This window comes from Babylonia areolata, chromosome 15 (genome assembly GCF_041734735.1).
Source record: "Babylonia areolata isolate BAREFJ2019XMU chromosome 15, ASM4173473v1, whole genome shotgun sequence".
Classification (NCBI taxonomy): domain Eukaryota; kingdom Metazoa; phylum Mollusca; class Gastropoda; order Neogastropoda; family Buccinidae; genus Babylonia; species Babylonia areolata.
The window spans coordinates 29,397,970-29,420,469 of record NC_134890.1 but is presented as its reverse complement, the minus strand read 5'-3'; the positions used below and the strand labels follow the sequence as shown (position 1 = coordinate 29,420,469).

The 22,500-nt window shown below is 44.6% G+C and overlaps 2 long non-coding RNA genes across 2 annotated transcripts in view; both read right to left on the bottom strand.

The window, feature by feature from the left end:
• The window catches only part of LOC143290252 (uncharacterized), a 277,023-nt gene that overhangs the window by 243,415 nt on the left and 11,108 nt on the right, over positions 1-22,500 (bottom strand). The window lies entirely within an intron of this gene.
• LOC143290251 (uncharacterized) lies at positions 13,907-16,150 on the bottom strand. Its single transcript, XR_013056356.1, has 3 exons — positions 15,723-16,150; positions 14,869-15,025; positions 13,907-14,264 (listed from the first exon to the last, which is right to left on the bottom strand). It is a non-coding gene; the product is annotated as an uncharacterized LOC143290251 (long non-coding RNA).

Here is a 22,500-nt window from a genome sequence, read left to right as displayed (position 1 = left end):
TTAAAGCGTCGGACTTTCAATCTGAGGGTCCCGGGTTCGAATCTCGGTAACGGCGCCTGGTGGGTAAAGGGTGGAGATCAGGTCAACATATGTGCAGACCTGCTAGTGCCTGAACCCCCTTAGTGTGAACACGCAAGCAGAAGATCAAATACGCACGTTATAGATCCTGTAATCCATGTCAGCGTTCAGTGGGTTATGGAAACAAGAACGTACCCAGCAGGCACACCCCCGAAAACGGAGTATGGCTGCCTACATGGCGGGGTAAAAACGGTCAGACACGTAAAAGGCCAGTCGTAAACGTGCGAGTGAACGTGGGAGTTGCAGCCCACGAACGAAGAAGATTATTATCATTGTCATTATCATTATTATTATCATTCTTATTAAGTAACAAGGAATGGCCAAGCTGGACTTGCCAAGGCCTGGGTAACACAAACGACGTAAGCAGCGCTAAGCTTGCTTTGTAGTTTACAATTTAAGCCAGTGCTTAATTAATCCCGTAGACTTTCGTCAGTCAAATCTAAACGCTGCTGTGAACGCATCGCTATATTATATTTCGCAACGCAGTCCAGATTCCTGGAAGTTCTTTGTCTTCAGCGCTCCGCTGTTAGCAGTGCCGTCGGGTTTTCATGAGGGCTCGTTCCCTGGGTGAGCCGTAAACTAATCATCACCTGGAGAAAAGGAGTATCGATCACCTGCACGACGGGCGCAATAGCCGAGTGGTTAAAGCGTTGGACTGTCAATCTGAGGGTCCCGGGTTCGAATCACGGTGACGGCGCCTGGTGGGTAAAGGGTGGAGATTTTTACCATCTCCCAGGTCAACATATGTGCAGACCTGCTAGTGCCTGAACCCCCTTCGTGTGTATATGCAAGCAGAAGATCAAATACGCACGTTAAAGATCCTGTAATCCGTGTCAGCGTTCGGTGGGTTATGGAAACAAGAACATACCCAGCATGCACACCCCTGAAAACGGAGTATGGCTGCCTACATGGCGGGGTAAAAACGGTCAGACACGTAAAAGGCCAGACGTAAACATGCGAGTGAACGTGGGAGTTGCAGCCCACGAACGAAGAAGATTATTATCATTGTCATTATCATTATTATTATCATTCTTATTAAGTAACAAGGAATGGCCAAGCTGGACTTGCCAAGGCCTGGGTAACACAAACGACGTAAGCAGCGCTAAGCTTGCTTTGTAGTTTACAATTTAAGCCAGTGCTTAATTAATCCCGTAGACTTTCGTCAGTCAAATCTAAACGCTGTACGAACGCATCGCTATATTATATTTCGCAACGCAGTCCAGATTCCTGGAAGTCTTTGTCTTCAGCGCTCCGCTGTTAGCAGTGCCGTCGGGTTTTCATGAAGGCTCGTTCCCTGGGTGAGCCGTAAACTAATCATCACCTGGAGAAAAGGAGTATCGATCACCTGCACGACGGGCGCAATAGCCGAGTGGTTAAAGCGTTGGACTGTCAATCTGAGGGTCCCGGGTTCGAATCACGGTGACGGCGCCTGGTGGGTAAAGGGTGGAGATTTTTACCATCTCCCAGGTCAACATATGTGCAGACCTGCTAGTGCCTGAACCCCCTTCGTGTGTATATGCAAGCAGAAGATCAAATACGCACGTTAAAGATCCTGTAATCCGTGTCAGCGTTCGGTGGGTTATGGAAACAAGAACATACCCAGCATGCACACCCCTGAAAACGGAGTATGGCTGCCTACATGGCGGGGTAAAAACGGTCAGACACGTAAAAGGCCAGACGTAAACATGCGAGTGAACGTGGGAGTTGCAGCCCACGAACGAAGAAGATTATCATTGTCATTATCATTATTATTATCATTCTTATTAAGTAACAAGGAATGGCCAAGCTGGACTTGCCAAGGCCTGGGTAACACAAACGACGTAAGCAGCGCTAAGCTTGCTTTGTAGTTTACAATTTAAGCCAGTGCTTAATTAATCCCGTAGACTTTCGTCAGTCAAATCTAAACGCTGCTGTGAACGCATCGCTATATTATATTTCGCAACGCAGTCCAGATTCCTGGAAGTTCTTTGTCTTCAGCGCTCCGCTGTTAGCAGTGCCGTCGGGTTTTCATGAGGGCTCGTTCCCTGGGTGAGCCGTAAACTAATCATCACCTGGAGAAAAGGAGTATCGATCACCTGCACGTGCACACTGGCCCTGCTGCTGGCCAGGTCAGTCTGTGTGTGTGTGGGGGGGGGGGGTGCCTCTCCTTTACACCACCCTTCTTTTCTTTCTTCGGGTGGAACAGTAATGGCTTGCTAGTACTGCTTCGTCGTCTTTTTGTTGCTCTGTCTCTCTCTCTCTCTCTTTCTCTGTCCCTCTCTTTCTCCCTCTCTCTCTCTCTCTGTCTCTCTCTGAGTCTGTCTGTCTGTCTGTCTGTCTGTGTCTCTGTCTCTTTCTCTGTCCCTCTCTTTCTACCCCCCCCCCCCTTCTCTCTCTGTCTGTGTCTGTCTCTCTCTCTGTCTCTCCTTCTCCCTCTCTGTCTCTCTCTGTCTTTCTCTCTCTGTCTCTTTCTCTGTCCCTCTCTTTCTCCCCCCCTCTCTCTCTCTGTCTCTGTATGTCTCTGTCTCTCTCTTTCTCTCTGTCTCTGTCTCTCTCAGTTGTTAACAGTTCTGTGTTCATGTGTTCTTCTGATGTAGCCCTAACGCCCACATCCCTCTTTTTTTTTTCCTTTCTGATTTTTTTAATGCCCCAGGGCTGGGTGGGGAAAAAAAGCATATTATGTTTGCTTATCTCATTACCCTGGTAAAATAGCATTTTGTTTCCCTTTGTTTCGTCTCGTTTCGTTCTCTCTCTCTCTCTCTCTCTCTCTCTCTCTCTCTCTCTCTCATCCCAAACATGTACATGTATTAACATACTTAAGTTCTCTCTCTCTCTCTCTCTCTCTCTCTCCCTCTCTCTCTCTATCCCAAACATGTACACGTATTAACATACTTGAGCTCTCTCTCTCTCTCTCTCTCTCTCTCTCTCTCTCTCTCTCTCTCATCCCAAACATGTACACGTATTAACATACTTGAGTTCTCTCTCTCTCTCTCTCTCTCTCTCTCTCTCTCTCTCTCTCTCATCCCAAACATGTACACGTATTAACATACTTGAGTTCTCTCTCTCTCTCTCTCTCTCTCTCTCTCTCTCTCATCCCAAACATGTACACGTATTAACATACTTGAGCTCTCTCTCTCTCTCTCTCTCTCTCTCTCTCTCTCTCTCTCTCTCATCCCAAACATGTACACGTATTAGCATACTTGAGCTCTCTCTCTCTCTCTCTCTCTCTCTCTCTCTCATCCCAAACATGTACACGTATTAACATACTTGAGTTCTCTCTCTCTCTCTCTCTCTCTCTCTCTCTCTCTCGCATCCCAAACATGTACACGTATTAACATACTTGAGCTCTCTCTCTCTCTCTCTCTCTCTCTCTCTCTCTCTCTCTCTCTCTCTCTCTCTCTCTCTCATCCCAAACATGTACACGTATTAACATACTTGATCTCTCTCTCTCTCTCTCTCTCTCTCTCTCTCTCTCTCTCTCTCTCATCCCAAACATGTACACGTATTAACATACTTGAGCTCTCTCTCTCTCTCTCTCTCTCTCTCTCTCTCTCTCTCTCTCTCTCATCCCAAACATGTATACGTATTAACATACTTGAGTTCTCTCTCTCTCTCTCTCTCTCTCTCTCTCTCTCTCTCTCTCTCTCTCTCTTAAAATTAAAAGGCTGGTATTCATAGACTGGATTTTTAAAACTTTCTCTCCGATTTGTATACTGATGATAATTCAGATTCTGTGCACAAAACAAAAGCAGGGAGACAGCCATATTATCAAAAACAAACATAGAGGATCTTACGTCAGCGTTTTAAAACTGACCAAAGAACCAGCTACTGGGTCAGAGTGGTCACTGTCAAGGTCTGAAGAGTGTGTGTGTGGGGGGGAGGGGGGTGCGTGAGCTCCGTCCCCATCACACGCATTAATACTTTCTTCTTCTTCTGCGTTCACTCGTATGCATACGAGTGGGCTTTTACGAGTATGACCGTTTTTACCCCGCCATGTAGGCAGCCATACTCCGTTTTCGGGGGTGTGCATGCTGGGTATTTTCTTGTTTCCATAACCCACCGAACGCTGACATGGATTACAGGATTTTTAACGTGCGTATTTGATCTTCTGCTTGCATATACACACGAAGGGGGTTCAGGCACTAGCAGGTCTGCACAAATGTTGACCTGGGAGATGGTAAAAAATCTCCACCCTTTACCCACCAGGCGCCGTCACCGTGATTCGAACCCGGGACCCTCAGATTGAAAGTCCAACGCTTTAACCATTCGGCTATTGCGCCCGTCACGCATTAATACTTGTGCATATTTAAACATCGCCCACACCTACCCAGGGTTTAGTGTTCTGTGGAGTCACACGTGAAGATTGGGGTCACATAGATGACGGGAATCTGCTCCACGGATATATAATTATCCCTAGGGAGTTTTGCTCAGCGTTGAGGGGCATACCCTCACGGGTATATATTTATTTATTTATTAAGACTTCTTGCTATAGCGCATATTCTTGAAGCTCAGCGTTGAGGGGCATACCTTCACGGGTATATATATATCCTTAGGGAGTTTTGCTCAGCGTTGAGGGGCATACCTTCACGGGTATATATATCCTTAGGTAGTTTTGCTCAGCGTTGAGGGGCATACTTTCACGGGTATATATCTTTAGTGAGTTTTGCTCAGCGTTGAGGGGCATACCTTCACGGGTATATATCCTTAGGGAGTTTTGCTCAGCGTTGATGGGCATACCTTCACGGGTATATATCCTTAGGGAGCTTTGCTCAGCGTTGAGGGGCATACCATTACAACTGACACAATCAAACTTGGCAGTACATCCATCCCTCTTTCCAGTTCAATCAGGAACCTTGGCGCTGTCCTTGACAACACACTGTCCATGCAAAAATTTATCAGTCAGACATGTCAACCCTGCTGCTGTCAATTGCGGCGCATCAGTTCCATCCGGAAATATGTGTCCATTGATGCAACACCCAGGCTTGTCGTTTCTCTCATTCTCTCTCGCCTTGACTACTGTAACTCTCTATTGTCTGGTTTGCCTGCTTCGTCCATTCAGTCTCTTAAGCGCATACAAAACTTTGCTGCCCGACTCGTCCTCAGAAAGAAAAAATCTGACCTCTACACTCCATCTCGCTCACTACGATCGGCTTGCTTCGGATCCACTCTGTTTACGCATACCCAGATTCAAATACTCCACTGTTGGCCGCCGTTCTTTCTGTGTCTCTGGACCTTGCATATACACACGAAGGGGGTTCAGGCACTAGCAGGTCTGCACATATGTTGACCTGGGAGATCGTAAAAATCTCCACCTTTTACCCACCAGGCGCCGTCACCGTGATTCGAACCCGGGACCCTCAGATTCAAAGTCCAACGCTTTAACCACTCGGCTATTGCGCCCGTCATGGACGCTGTTTCAAATCCCAGCAGAGGTGGATTTTTTCAGCCCGCGGCCGGCTCCTACCCATAGTTGAATGTGTTTTGGGCTTAAATGGGAAGACTGGGACCACACAGTCGAGTGTCATCCACTTCACGGATGCTGTCTCTGGGTGTGTTGCTCTAATTTCCTGACCAACACTGCAAGTGTCTGAAGTAAGAATGACTCCGGGTGTGGTGGTGAAGGGGGGTGGGGTGGGGTGGTGGACAGCAGCGTGGAGGGACGGGGGAGGGGGTGGGGGAGAGAAAGCCACTGACAGGTCAAGGACGATGAAGCAAGCCAGTCAGCAAACTGAAGTCAGAACAGAACACGGCACAGAGCCGTCACGAGGCAGCAAAAAAACAGCACACTGCTCTGTGAAGAGCAGAGGCTGTTTCGTTCCGGGGCACCACAGAATCTTCACAACAGCCCTTCTCACCCCCATCCCCCCCCCCCCCCCCTCTCCCCCCACACATACCCCCCTGTGAGGACGCGCCTGTCCTGTCCCGATCGTTCATTACTGTGCCACGTAAACCAATCAGCACGTGCTGTACGGAGTATCGATCACCGTCACTGTCACTGATAGGGCCCGGGGCTAAGCAGTTCATTCAGAGTGCCCCTCTATCGCCGCTCTCCTTTTGTTGGGTTATTGATGGGCTGTTTGCTGCCCCGCCTCCCCACTCGTCCCCCCCCCCCCTTCCCCCGTCTCTCTCTCCCTCTCTCTCTCCCTTTCCCCCTCTCTCTCTCACTCTCCCCCTCCCTCTCTCTCTCCCTCCCTCTCTCTCACTCTCTCTCCCTTCTCTCTCTCCCTCCCTCTCTGTCCCTCTCTCTCCCTCCCTCTCTCTCTCTCTCCCTTCTCTCTCTCCCACCATCCCTCTCTCTCCCTCTCTCTTCCTCCCTCTCTCTCTTCCTCCCTCTCTCTCTCCCTTTCCCCCTCTCTCTCTCACTCTCCCCCCTCTCTCTCTCCCTCCCTCTCTCTCACTCTCCCCCCCTCTCCCTCCCTCCCTCTCTGTCCCTCTCTCTCCCTCCCTCTCTCTCTCCCTTCTCTCTCTCCCACCATCCCTCTCTCTCCCTCTCTCTGCCTCTCTCTCTCTTCCTCCCTCTGTCTCTCTCTCTGTATCTCCGATCCCCCTTTGTCGGCAACCCCAACCCCAACTCTCCCACTCCCCAACGCCACCCCCTCTCTCTCTCTCTCTCTCTCTCTCTTAGATAACAGAGTTACATTTATTACATTTGATTGATTGAATTCCGGCTCCCTATTTCCTGCTTCTTTTTTTTTTCTTTTTTTTTTCCCTTTTTTTTTCTTTTTTTTTTACGCACAATAGCAGTCCTGCGAAGAAAAAAAAGCGACGAAAATGAATTTATAAAATGTGGGGCAGGAGGGCGGACAGTCCTATCATTATATTCCTGAGCATTTTTGTTTTGTTTTGCTTTGTTTTGCTGTTCTTTGTGAGGCCAACTAAACAAAGATTTTGACGTTGATAAAACGTGTTAACGTGTGTAACAATCGTGCAACAGATTACCTGCAATACATTTTCATTTTGTGTGTTTATATAAGTTTCAACGTTGTTTAAATAACTATATCATATCCCAAAAAAAATCATATTTTGGTCCATGCGAGCGTGTAGTAGGTGCTGTGTGAAAACTATGATGAAAGTGATGCATTAGCAATGCACATAATTACACTGCAAGCGAAACTGTCACGATTAAGATTCGCATTCAATGAAGTCTGCGGATACAATAGTATGTGCATCGATCGAGTATCCTTCGTTTGAAGGCGTACTTTACGAGTCTTAACTCTCTCCATACGAACGGCGAAAGAGACGACGTTAACCGCGTTTCACCCCAATTACCATCATCAAAATATTGCAAGCGGAAGGCTCTTATACTGAAGACGTGAATGTTGACAAAGAATACCCCACAATTCTGACGACGGAAGCTAAAGGTTGGGTCACTGAGACACCCACTGGACATCCGAGGGGTCTGTGTAGAGGAGAAGAGAGGACTGGCCGTACTTTACGAGTCTTAAAGTGTCCTAAGTTCACTGTAAGGTTCTGACTGGCGGCGGCTTAACTTTTCCGTGATGATAATATTAAAATTAACGTGTTCAGCTTGGGTGATGAACCATCCACCACGGTGGACAACAGTCACTGCCACGTGGGTCCTCAACAGTGACTTCAGGACGCTGCTCTGATGATGATGATGATGATGATATGATATGATATGATACTTATACAGCATCTATCCTCGGTCGGAAACAAAGCTCTAAGCGCTTTACAAACCCGGGTTCATTTGCACAATAGGCTGCCTTCCTGGGTACAGCCGAATGATGACTGCCATTGGGCGCTCATCATTCGTTTCCTTGTGTCATTCAAACAGATTTTTGGCACGCACACATACATACTCAGAGACATGTAACGTTTTACGTGTATGATCGTTTAGCTTATCTACCCCGCCATGTACGCAGCCATGCTCCGTTTTCGGGGGTGTGCATGCTGAGTGTGTTCTTGTTTCCATAACGCACCGAACGCTCCCGATTACAGGATCTTTAACGTGCGTATTTGATCTTCTGCGTGCGTATACACACGAAGGGAATTCACAAACAAGCAGGTCTGCACATACGTGTTGACCTGGGAGATTGGAAAAATCTCCACCCTTTACCCACCATGCCCAGTTACCGAGATTCGAACCCGGGACCCTCAGATTCAAAGTCCAATGCTGTAACCACTCGGCTTTTGCGCTCTGAGAAGGCGGACCTTGCATCAAGGTCACTTCAGGACGGTGAATCTCTTTCGTTTCATTGTTATGGCACCACGTCGGTGTCGTTCTTGTGCAATCATGATCGTTTGACTGTTGTTCCGTCATGGTCGTTTCGCTATCGTGCCATAATGAACGTTTCACTATCTATATGTTTGTGTATTTATCTATCTGTCTATCTATCCAAATAGATAGACAGACAGATAGATATAGTACCATCATGAACGTTTCACTATCGTGCCATCATGAACGTTTCACTATTTTGCCCCCATAAACGTTCAGCTATCGTGCCATCATGAACATTTCGCTATCGTGCCATCATGAACCCTTCACTACTTTGCCATCATGAACGTTTCATTATCGTGCCATCATGAATGTTTCACAACTTTGCCCCCATGAACGTTTCGCTATCGTGCCAACATAAACCTATCGTGCCATCATGAACCTATTGTGCCATCATGAACGTTTCACTATTGTGCCATCATGAACGTTTCACTATTGTGCCATCACATCAAGCTTCATTTACTTCATCACCGCGTCATCGCAAACGTCTCAGTACCGTGACATCATCATCATTGGCGCGTGGGGGGAGGGGGGGGGGGGGGGCGGCTTCCTTCGTGACTTGTGTAATAATGATCACCGTATGATACATACTGCGCCGTTCTGTTTCATACTGTCCCCTCCACACCCCCCCCCCCCCCCCCCCCCCCCCCCCCCCCCCAACGTTTCTTTCGCCACCACTCTGGGGTCGTTTCGGTGGCTGTGCCGTCAGCGTGGTTTCATCATCGCGCCAGTATCTAAGCGGGCCGCGCTGAATAGGATATCGATCCCCGGGCTGTCAGGTCCAGACCCCTCATCTCCCCACCCCCACACACACCCCCCCAACTCCCCCACCCCCACCTCCCCGGGTAGCAGCGCTATCACCGCTTTCTTTTGCTGCACTATTAATGGGCTGTCAGCCGCTATCTGTCGTCTTGCGGCTTCTGTTCTGTTCTGTTCGGCTGGTCTGTTTGTATGGTGTACACAGTGTGTGTGTGTGTGTGTGTGTGTGTGTGTGTGTGTGTGTGTCTGTGTGTGTCTGTGTGTGTCTAGTTTGCCTGTCTGTCACAAGCGTTATGTATGGAATCTCTGTATCCGTGCCCCTCCGCCCCCCCCCCCTCTCTGTCTCTCTGTCTCTCTGTCTCCCCTCTCTCCCTTTCTCCCACTCCTTTTACTGTCTGTCATATACGTTCTCTCTCTCTCTCTCTCTCTCTCTCTCTCTCTCTCTCTCTCTCTATATATATATATATATATATATATATATATATATGTATATATATGTATATATAATGAAGATCTTTTATGAGGTAAGGACTGCAATATATATTTTTAAAGCACATAAATAAATAAAAAAACAAAAAAACACACACACACACACCATTGTTGAATATCCTCCAAACTAAAGAATGTATCCATGCCACTGTCATTCTCTGCCTGTCCATCTATCTGCCTCTGTTTCCCATTTTAAGTTCTTCGTCACCACCACCATTATCATCGAACACTAAAACAATACACATTTAACTATAATTAATTATAGTTTGATAATTGCAGGACCCCCCCCCCCACCCCCCTCGCCCCCAGTCCCTCCTCCCTTACCACAAATATATTTTGCAAAATAGTCCGGGGAGGGGGAGGGGAGGGGAGGGGGAACGCCTTGTGCAATAACACTGTACACTGTGACTTCTGTTTTGGGTGGCAGTGAATATTTATCACCCTGGGTGGTAGTGATTGTCCTGTCCACACCACCCTGGGTGGTAGTGATTGTCCTGTCCACAACACCCTGGGTGGTAATGATTGTCTTGTCCACACCACCCTGGGTGGTAATGATTGTCCTGTCCACACCACCCTGGGTGGTAGTGATTGTCCTGTCCACACCACCCTGGGTGGTAATGATTGTCCTGTCCACACCACCCTGGGTGGTAGTGATTGTCCTGTCCACCACCCCGGGTGGTAGTGATTGTCCTGTCCACAACACCCTGGGTGGTAATGATTGTCCTGTCCACACCACCCTGGGTGGTAGTGATTGTCCTGTCCACCACCCTGGGTGGTAGTGATTGTCCTGTCCACCACTACCTGGGTGGTAGTGATTGTCCTGTCCACAACACCCTGCGTGGTAGTGATTGTCCTGTCCACCACTACCTGGGTGGTAGTGATTGTCCTGTCCACCACCCTGGGTGGTAATGATTGTCTTCTCCACAACACCCTGGGTGGTAATGATTGTCCTGTCCACCACCCTGGGTGGTAGTGATTGTCCTGTCCACAACACCCTGGGTGGTAATGATTGTCCTGTCCACCACCCTGGGTGGTAATGATTGTCCTGTCCACCACCCTGGGTGGTAATGATTGTCCTGTCCACCACTACCTGGGTGGTAATGATTGTCCTGTCCACACCACCACTACCCTGCGTGGTAGTGATTGTCCTGTCCACCACTACCTGGGTGGTAGTGATTGTCCTGTCCACCACCCTGGGTGGTAATGATTGTCTTGTCCACAACACCCTGGGTGGTAATGATTGTCCTGTCCACCACCCTGGGTGGTAGTGATTGTCCTGTCCACAACACCCTGGGTGGTAGTGATTGTCCTGTCCACAACACCCTGGGTGGTAATGATTGTCCTGTCCACCACCCTGGGTGGTAGTGATTGTCCTCTCCACCACCACCCTGGGTGGTAATGGTTGCCACCACCACCACCCTGGGTGATAATGATTGTCCTGTCCACCACCCTGGGTGATAATGATTGCCGTCACCACCCTGGGTGGTAATGATTGCCACCACCACCACCACCCTGGGTGATAATGATTGTCCTGTCCACCACCCTGGGTGCCGGCGATGGCTGATCATCCTTCAGATACCTGGGAGCAATTCTTCTTCTTCTTCTTCTTCTTCGTTCGTGGGCTGCAACTCCAACGTTCACTCCTAGTGCATACGAGTGGGCTCTTACATGTATGACAGTCCTCCCCCCCCCCCACCCACCCACCCACCCCACGCCGTGTACGCAGCCATACTCCGTTTTCGGGGGGTGGTGGGGGGGGGGGGGGTAAACGAGCAATTCAATAAAGAACTGCCGCCCTTCCTCTCGATCGATGCAATCATTGTGCCATAAAGCAGCCGACTGGCCGGGGTGTGGATTAGCCTTCCACATACATCTCCATCTCCATCACCACTGACAGGGCCCAGGGGGGCTAAGCAGTTCAGCCAGGGTGAGCCTTCATCACCGCTTTCTTTTGTTGGTGCAATATTAATGTGTAGGCTGTCTGTCTGTCTGTCTGAATGAACACTCTGTGTGTGTGTGTGTGTGTGTGTGTGTGTGTGTGTGTGTGTGTGTGTCTCCCCTGCGCTGGGTGGGGAAAAAAGCATATGTTTTGCTTATCTCGTTACCCTGGTAAAATATAATTTCGTTTCTTTTCGTTTCCCCTCTCTCTCTCTCTCTCTCTCACACACACACACACACACACACACACACACACACAATTTTCTTGAATCAGTTTTACAGCTGTGTTGTTGCTGTTGATGCAGAGAAACAGAAGACACACGCACCCACCGACCACCGACCCCCCCCCCCCCCCACCACACACACACACACACACACACACACACATCACCTGCCACACACAAAACTTTACAGAATATAATTCATTCTGGTCAGTACCAGTACATTCGTGGAATTCTCAGATCTTTTCCCCTTGTGAAAATTCAAGTACAAGGATCTGATTCTGTCTACATGAAGGGGACCAAAATCCCTTAAAATTGATGAAAACCTGCTCCCTCTGCTAGAGAGGCCATGGAAAAAGCTTCTTCAGACTTTCAAAAATAGAACATTTCAAAACATGTGTCAGCGCCTTCTAACCCTCTCGTAACAATAGCTATTACTATAATCATCATCATGTCATCATCATCATCATCATCATACAGCGACGAATCTTGTTCTGAGAAAAAAATCAAAGCGCTTTCACACCAGTCATTCGCACGCATGCATAACTCTTGATTTTAGACGGACGAAAGAGAAAACTTATAACTACATACAATGTAGACAAAACTTATAACTACACATATCATAGAAAGTTAGAGTTACTGTGGGCCGGAAAGAGGGAAGGGGGGAGGGGGTGGAGGTGGGGGTGAGAGAGGGGGGCTATCTAGGAAGGAGGTAGGTCTGAAGGCCAGACCTGAAAGAGCTGAGTGGGGAGAGCTGAGGAAGCGAAAGAGGAAGTTTGTTCCAAGGGTACGGTCAAGACCGCGGACTTATAAATGGAATCAAGAATGAATGAATGAATGATCGCATTTATATAGCGCTGAACAGAACAGAGCAGGGTAGATTTTTTTTTTTAAAGATCAGAATAGAGATATCATTATAAAGTAGAACTGAAATAAATTCCTATTTATATGTCTGTAGGCATGTGAATCGTGGACCTCAACAGCTGAAATAGAAAAGAGAATGCAGTCCACTGAGATGAGATGCTTTCGAAGACTCCTGGGCATCTCCTACAAAGATCATACCACGAACGAAGAAGTTCGAAACAGAATCAGGCAAGTCATTGTGCCCTACGAAGACCTGTTGACCTTGGTCAAGAGACGCAAGCTCAAATGGTATGGCCACGTCACGAGATCATCAGGGCTTGCCAAGACATTCCTGCAGGGCACAGTGCAAGGGGGGAGAAGGAGAGGCAGACAGAGAAAGAGATGGGAGTACAACATCCCAGAATGGACGGGCTTGAGGTTGAGCGATACAGTCAGGAGGTCAGAAAACCGAGAGGATTGGAGGTTGCTGGTTGCCAGATCACCTGTGGCGCACCAACGGTCCACAAGACTACGGGATAGGTGAGGTGAGGTGAGGTGAGGTGAGGTCAAGACACAAACTGAGCGCCTGCCGACTGTATAGTGTTTGAATCTGGGTTCGTGGAAACGGACTGAAACAAGACAATGAAAGCATAATGTCTGAACTATGACAGATTACGAACTGAATGGGGGCAGATATCATATGTGACCCTCCACCACGAAATGAGTCGCTTTGCACCAGAGGTCGATTTTTAGTTATTGGTATATCATAAATCTGCAATAAATGACCTTTACAGCGAAAAAACAAGTTTGTAAATCGGATGATTCTGTGAAAAGTTATTGTGATTTGAAGTTCTAAAGTCGCGAAAGTAACGAACTGAGAAATCAAGGCCGAAAAGTTTTGGAACATGTTCATAGCAACCACATACTTCTAAGCAAGATATGTTCATGAAATTTGGCACACACATAGTTAGTGGCAATATCCACAATTGCACAAAATTTGGAAGAAAAATATTGAGTGTATTTGATTTTATTCAAATAAGAATTTTCTAATTTTTTTGGAAAGAATTGCAACTGAAGTATTAGTATACTTACTTTTTAATCAGCTCAACATGACTAAAAACCTTCCAGTTTTAAGATCAGTTTTGTTGTTGTGTTGTTTGTGGTCCAATTACTATGAAACTTTTGCTATGTACAGTATGTGTACTAAAATTTATGCCAGATTAGAGGTAAAAAATGCTAAATCATGATGCCGAATCATGTGATTGTTGTAATTCAATGTGCTTACTGGCTTAGTGTGCTTGTGATATTACCATAATCCATACAACAAGCACAACAAAATAACAAAAAAGATCCACATAACAAAACTGCTCATACAAAAGGTACAAGTTCATGTGTGTTTTATCCCAGCATAGCATCAAATGAAATACATTTCATAATCCAAATGAACACTTCAAACACTTCATCTGCAAAGAAAACCTACTTGTCAAACCCATACTTCACACAATAAAGACACACAACCTCATCAAACAAACACTCAATCTGCTAAAAAAATAAATAAATAAAACATAAAAATAAAAAAATGTGCAGATATGTGGCACAGGTAATCAATTCTTGTGGTACAAAGTGTCATCAGGGTGGATGGTGTTGATATTGAACCTTCTTCCTCCACTCTTTTTTCTCCACCGGTGGTGTCAGTATGTTCCAAAAATGCATGGTTTATCCTGAAACAGTTTGTTATGTAATACTTCTTTATCTCTTTTCATTTCCTTTGTTTTGAATTATTTTCTATATGTTCTAAAGTTTATTCATTAATGCCTTAAATATCAACAGTAATTTCAGTTTTGTACATTTACATCACAGCTTTCATTCTTTACACAGGACTTTACAAAATGCTTTACTTCTAGTTCTATGTATTTTATCAGAAAATAAAAAAAGAATACACTTATGATATATATATATATATATATATATATATATATATATATATATATATATATATATATATATATATCATAATATAATCAGACAAAGCAGTTTACTGATAATAAAAGTATGAAATAGTGATTATTAATGCTGTATCACTATGAGTATCAGTGTGCATATCAGTGTGCATGTGCATGACATGCTGCAATCCATTAAGTTACTTTATGCATAGTGGCATGTCAAGCACATGCACACTTATATCATTTATGTAAATGTCTGTGCAAAAGTTTACAATTCCATACATGTACATCTAGACAAAGTTTGTAAAAAGAAACTAAGTTTGCACACTTCATGGTAAATTTATACTATAAATCATAGTACATTAACAGTTGACTCACTCACTCATAGATAGTTCACCAGCAGACAGTTCTTTAGTTGACAGTGTAGTTAGTTTGGTGGTGTTGCCTCTCCTTCTGATGACATGACTTGCCAGCAGTGATATCAGAATTATTCATTGGTGTACAGGCAGGCATATAAAGTACCATCATATCTTTCAGGGCTGAAAAAGAAATTGAACTATTAGTAATACTGTTAGTATTTACTGTTGACACAACTCTATATTTATTTAAAACAACACACACACACACACACACACACACCAACCTGACACACATTCACATAAAATATCCATTGAAGCAAATTCTGTGAAACTGAAAACTGTTCATAATGTCATGCCCCTGAACCTCCCCTTGCTCAGTTAAATGGTTAAACTGTGAAGGGACAGTGTGTGTGTGTGTGTGTGTGTGTGTGTGTGTGTGTGTGTGTGTGTGTGTGTGTGTGTGAGTGAGTGAGTATGTGACTCACTGTGTGACACACATTGTGTATGTATGTGTGTGTGTGTGTGTGTGTGTGTGTGTGTGTGTGTGTGTGTGTGTGAGTGACATGTATACACACTGTGTCACACATTGTGTGTGTGTGTGTGTGTGTGTGTGTGTGTGTGTGTGTGTGTGTGTGTGTGTGTGTGTGTGTGTGTGTGTGAGAGAGAGAGATCTTTTAATTTACATTCTGTTAATTTCCTCAGATTCACTTTATTCTTTTAATCATTTTTATTCCACATGTCAAACAGTGAATTCCTGTTCCAATGTAAGACAATAAATCAGTCTTGAGTCAATCATTGTTAAACAAATTATTATCAATTGATTATACCATCATTACATTTCAGTATTTGTCAATGTGGGTAAAATAAGAAAGCTTACCTTCAGACACTTCAGCTATATCCAGTCCCCCAGTCACTTTGCTTGCACATTCCTTGTGTGAGCTGTGAGAAACCCAGGTCTATCACTTCAGTGCAGCAAGTCAGTTTCACTTGTTTCCATGTCAGTCACAACACTGATGGCACCTGGTGCATGTGATTTCGGCAATTACAGGCGAAGGCTTCCAATCTTTCTGTATCTAGTGCAAATGTTGATTCGTCATCTACATCAAAATTAATATTATTGTTGATGAAAACTGAACGACAATCCTGCGTCGTCTGCTTTCGAAATCAGCGTTGCCTTCGTGTTCACTGAGATCGATTTCATGAACGGTCAGTTCCATCAATGAAGTACTGGGTTAGAAACTCACAAATGTCGTCTTCTTCATTGAATGGCAAAATGTGTGCAGCGCAAGTGTATCTTGTCAGGAAATCGCCGTCAATCTTGAAAACGTGCTTCCGAACCCTGCGACCATGTTTATTTGAGCTAGCGTGCTGAATGGCTGGTTTCGTCACGTGGCCTCTCTCGGCCAATGACAGAGGGGATTTTCCTTCATAGTGACGCATTGTTTACGTAGTGTATCCTTATTTTGAAAGCGACGATTCGCTCGTAGTTAAAAAATCAACCAATGAGAAGGACATAGATTGAAAGAGACGGACTTGACCTTTAAAACAATGTATGATTCGACCGGTCGATTCCAAGAGATGACGGAGGGCAAGCTTGTCAAAGTTGATCGATTTCGCGAAGTCATAGGCGATCAGAATGACGGGTTAGGCATTTTAAGCACACTTTTAAGGCAAAAGAAGACACAGTTATGCCTAGATACTTCAATATGAGATAAAAGAAAGCCTAAAGTTTACTATGAAGTCAAAATCTGAAAATCGACAACCTGACCCCCACCCGCCTAAAATCGCCGCTAGCGGGAAAGTTGGTCAGGGACAAAGCGACTCATTCCGTGGTGGAGGGTCACATATTTCATTTCATTTCACAATGGGAAGCTTTTTTTAAGTAAAAAAAAAAACCAAAAAAAAAAAAAAAAAAAACAACGAATTTCTTTGTAGAGTTTTAAATGTGGATATTTCAGCTGATCTGGCGCAACAGGAAAGGAAAAGAAAGGTGAACGATAATAATAGATTTTCGATTCAAGCGAACGACCATGGGAAACTAGCATATTTTCTGGTGTGTGTGTGTTTTTTTGTTGTTGTTGTTTTTTGTTGTTGTTGTTGTTTGTTTGTTTGATTGTTTGTTTTGTTTTTGTTTTTGTTTTTTTGTTTTGTTTTGTTTTTGGGTTGTTGTTTTGTTTTGTTTTTTTGTTTTGTTTTGTTTCGTGGTGTTTTTTTTGGTGGGCGGGTGGGGGGGGGAGTTGTTGATCTTTCTCCTCGCACCATCACTACATGACGTGCTGACAGACACCATTATACAGGGATCGATGGAGGGGAAATTACCACAATTACCATGCACATTTATCGCTGCCTCGAGGGATCAAAGGACAATCAACGTAATTTTGCCTCCAAGCTCAATTTCACCTTTTGACGCGTCCTTCTTTGAGTCTTAAGCCGTCACTAGCGATCAAAATGAGAAATTGCTTTCTTTAAAAAAAAAAGAAAAAAAAAAAAAAAAAAGTACACGCACTCTTTAGTATCTTTTATTTTTCCAGTCAGTTAAGTGAGACCAAACTTTAGAGTTCTACGTCTCCAGGCAACTCCACGGTTCGTTTTTCCGTACTGTGACTGATTCTTCTTCTTCTTACTTCTTCGTTCGTGGGCTGCAACTCCCACGTTCACTCCTGTGTACATTAGTGGGCTTTTACGTGTCTGACCGCTTTTACCCCCGCCATACTCATAGACAGCCATACTCCGTTTTCGGGGATGTGCATGCTGGGTATCTTCTTGTTTCCATAACCCACCGAACGCTGACATCGATTACAGGGTCTTTAACGTGCGTACTTGATCTGCTTGCGCATACACACGAAGGGGGTTCAGGCACTAGCAGGTCTGCACAATATTATGTTTACCTGGGAGATCGGAAAAAAAATCTCCACCCCTTACCCACGCATGCGCCGCTACCGAGATTCAAACCCCGGGACCCTCAGATAGAAAGTCCAACGCTAACCACTCGGCTATTGCGCCCGTCACTGTGACCAATAATACCCAAGTTATTTTTCATTTATCCGTATCTGTGAGACCAATCATATCCAACCTATTTTTATCTATCTGTAACTGTGAGACCATTCACATCCAAGCTATTTTTATTCATCCGTAACTGTGAGACCGACAATATCCAATCTATTTACAATTATCCGTAACTGTGAGACCAGAAATATCAAAGGTATCTTTATTCATCCGTAACTGTGATACCAATAACATCCAAGCTATTCTTATTTATCCGTATCTGTGAGGCCAGTATATCCAAGCTGCTTTTTTTTTTTATCCCTAACTGTGAGACCAATCATCTCCAAGCTATTTTTTATTTATCCAAACTGTGAGACTGATCATATCCAAGCTATTTTTATTTATCCGTAACTGTGGACCAATCATATCCAAACTATATTTATTTATCAAACTGTGATGCGATCACATCCAAGCTATTTTTATCATCCGTAACTGTGACACAGAATATCCAATATTTCATTATCCGTAACTGCGAGACCAAAATATCAAGCTATTTTATGTCATCCGTAACTGTGAGACAGAACATCCAAGCTATTTTATCCGTAACTGTGATACAATAATATCCAAGCTATTCTATTTATCGTAACTGTGAGGCCAATCATATCCAAGCTTTTACTTTATCCGTAACTGTGCACAATAATTTATCTAAATATTTCTATTTATCCAACTGTATACCAATCATATCCAAGTCTATTTTTCATTATCCGTAACTGTGCCACAATAATATTCAAGTTTATCCGTAACTGTGACACTAGTAATATCCAAGGTATTTCTATTCATCCGTAACTGTGAGACCAATCATATCCAAGCTATTTTTATGTATCCGTAACTGTGAGACCGACAATATCCAAGCTATTTTCATTTATCCGTAACTGTGACACTAATAATATCCAAGCTATTCCTATTCATCCGTAACTGTGAGACCAATCATATCCAAGCTATTTTCATTTATCCGTAACTGTGCCACCAATAATATCCAAGCTATTCCTATTCATCCGTAACTGTGAGACCAATCATATCCAAGCTATTTTCATTTATCCGTAACTGTGCCACCAATAATATCCAAGGTATTTCTATTCATCCGTAACTGTGAGACCATCATATCCAAGCTATTTTTATTCATCCTTAACTGTGAGACCGACAATATCCAAGCTATTTTCATTTATCCGTAACTGTGAGACCAGTAATATCCAAGCTATTTCTATTCATCCGTAACTGTGAGACCATTCATCTCCAAACTATTTTTATTCACCCGTAACTGTGAGACCGACAATATCCAAGCTATTTACATTTATCCGTAACTGTGAGACCAGTAATATCCAAGGTATCGTTATTTATCCGTACCTGGGAGACCAACACTACCCAAGCTATTTTTGATTCATCCGTAACTGCAAGACCAATAATATCCTAGCAATAAATTCCACGATTGACGCAGTCAATGCAGCCGCTGTGTGCTGCATGGCAGTGACTGCCTTGTTGATGTGCCACAGAAGCTAGACAGCCACACAGCACGACTGGTAGCTGTACGTAGGTAACGCCTCAGTGGTTTCCACCCTCTGCCTCACCTGCTGTGCAGACAAGCCTATCGATCATCTCCACCGCCAAGGACCGACATAGCAGGGGCCCCCGAGGCGGGTCGCTTCACTCAGGGTGTCCCTCTGTCACCGCTTTTGTTTCCCTGAGTGGACGGGCGCAACAGCCGAGTGGTTAATTAAAGCGTTCAGACTTTCAATCTGAGGGTCCCGGGTTCGAATCTCGGTAACGGCGCCGGGTGGGGTAAAGGGTGGAGATTTTTCCGATCTCCCAGGTCAACATAATTATTTATGTGCAGACCTGCTTGTGCCTGAACCCCCTTCGTGCGTATACGCAAGCAGATGGTCACATACGCATGCGTTCGGTGGGTTATGGAAACAAGAACATACCCAGCATGCACACTCCCCAAAAAACGGAGTATGGCTGCCTACATGGCGGGGTAAAAACGATCATACTCGTAAAAGCCCACTCGTGTGCATGCGAGTGAACGTGGGAGTTGCAGCCTACGAACGAAGAAGTGGAATTTTTTTTTTTTTTTTTTTTTTTTTTTTTGTCCAGAGCTAGTTCCTCAAGGCCAGACTTGGCGCGTTGGGTCACGCTGCTGGTCAGGCATCTGCTTGGCAGATGTGGTGTATCGTATATGGATTTTACCGAACGTAGTGACGCCCTCCTTGAGTGACTGATACTGACATAGTTCCGCGTCCTCTTTTCTTTTCTTCAATGCGCATTAATTAGGAAATGATATATACATTCAGTTTCATTTGTGTATTCGTGTGTGTGTGCGTGTGGTGTGTGTGTGTGTGTGTGTGTGTGTGTGTGTGTGTGTGTGTGTGTGTGTGTGTGTGTGTGTGTGTGTGAGTGAGTGAGAAAGTGAGTGAGTGAGTGAGTGAGTGAGTGTGTGTGTGTGTGTGTGTGTGTGTGTGTGTGTGTGATGATGATGATGATGATGGGAGAGAGAAGAAAAAGAAGAGACAGACAGACAGACAGAGACACAAACAGAGAGTGAGTCAGGCAGACACATAAACAGACAGGCGGAATCAGAGACAGAAACAGAAAGAGACAGAAGCGGAGACATACTTTGCATGTCTTTGGTGCAGATAGTAAAAAGGGAAATTAATCTGTAATTAATGCTAGGGGGCTTAATTTGCTTTAAACTGATCTTTCTCATCTTAAACATTACATTTTGAAATTATACTCAATACATAAAAAGCTGGTGTGTTTCACTCTCAGTGTACAGGGCTTTCACTATGTTCATTCGCCCAACTGAGTGGTCTTTTTCGGAAAATACTAAAATCAATACGACGAGTGGACTTTATAGATCTATTGGCTGAGCCCTGAAGGTCATGGGCAAAAGTCAGCTGCGTACACATATTCATACATATTCAAAGCGCGTGCTCATATTCTTCGCGAACGCGAACGACGCCATTTTGTTTCAAGTTGTTGACCTGCCCGTTCAATCCTATATTCAATCGACAAAACACGATAACATGTGATGGAAAGTTGGAGAAGGAGACCGTTAAATATTTATTCAGAGAAAGATTTGTGAACGCCTCATCACTAACTGGATTATACCCCAAACTGCCATAAAAATATCCATAGAATCAGTCGGAATTCACAGTTAAAAATAATAAACCATGAGAGTTAATACCCTTGAATTGATGAAACGCAAAAAATTCCAGTCTTCTTTTCTCAAAATGAAGTCCTTTTCACTTCATATGACGTTTAGAAGTACTTGTACTTGGCTCTACAAGTTATTAGTTTAACAAAATACTCAATTTTCCTATCAACTTTAAAACTATAAAGCTAGAATGAACATAAAAGAGAAATTGAATCGACTGTGTCAACCGGGTGTAACTAAACTTGTACATTTATCTAGATCCAGAGAAAACGGCTAAATGTTGCAGTGTGATTGCGGCGATAGCCACGTCTCCTTTACCGCGGACTTAAAAAGGATTTTTAATTCCCCTTACAGATTTTTTGAATGCCCAAGATACACCAGAATAATATGATTTAAACAGCGTTCTCACTGCGAATATCGCAATCGGTTTATCGCCCTTTAGAAAAGCATGTTTATATGTTATATTTTTGAAAGTCAGTTAAGAAGCCACGATAGTGTAATGGATAAAACAGTTTCTTCTCATCCGAACACGCGGGGTTCGAATCTGCCGTTAGGACTTTTTTTTTTCTTTTAACCCGAAGCTTTATAATAACAAATACAGAACACTCTTGTTTTCATACGTTTCTTTGGCTGTTTTTTTTTTCTGTTTTTTTGTGTGTGTATTTTGTGTGTGTGTGTGTGTGTGTGTGTGTGTGTGTGTGTGTGTGTGTGTGTGCTTTGTTGTTGTTTTGTGTGTGTGTGTGTGTGTGTGTGTGTGTGTGTGTGTGTGTGTGTGTGCGCGCGCGCGTGCGTACGTGCGTGCGTGTAGCAACGACCACTGAACAAAAAGCATACGCACGGCGTTCATCAAAACAGCGAAAGAGTGAAGGAGACGGAGAGAGAGAGAGAGACAGACAGACAGACAGACCGACACAGATAAAGACAGACAGACAGACAGACAGTGCCCCAACAACGGATCGGAGGCATCATTAGTTACGTGTACACAAACGTATGAACATGTGTGCATGCACACGTGCAATCACATCTTCATACATAATTACATAAAAGCAAGCGCGCAAGTTTCACAGAGAGAGAGAGAGAGAGAGGGACAGCGAGACAGACACACAGACAGGTGCAGCCAGTACATCACTGTCCTGTGTAAAAAATAAAAAATTTAAAAAAATCCCCGCTGACACTATCACCATGGAAACCAAGAAGGTCGTGGTCATTGCAAGCTCTTACACCATGACGTCAACAAATCGCAGCCGCAAATGTCCAACAATCTTCCTTGTATACACGTTCTCTTCCAACAGGCCGGCTGGCTAGTTAACATGCTGGCTGGCTGCCTATAGGGCTGGCTGAGTGGGTGGATTAGTGAGTGGCCATGAGTTTTGCAGGAACACAATGTAGACAGGCTGGGTAACATGGATGTGTGTGTATCCACGTGTTGGAATACAATGTAGATAGACCGTAATTATGT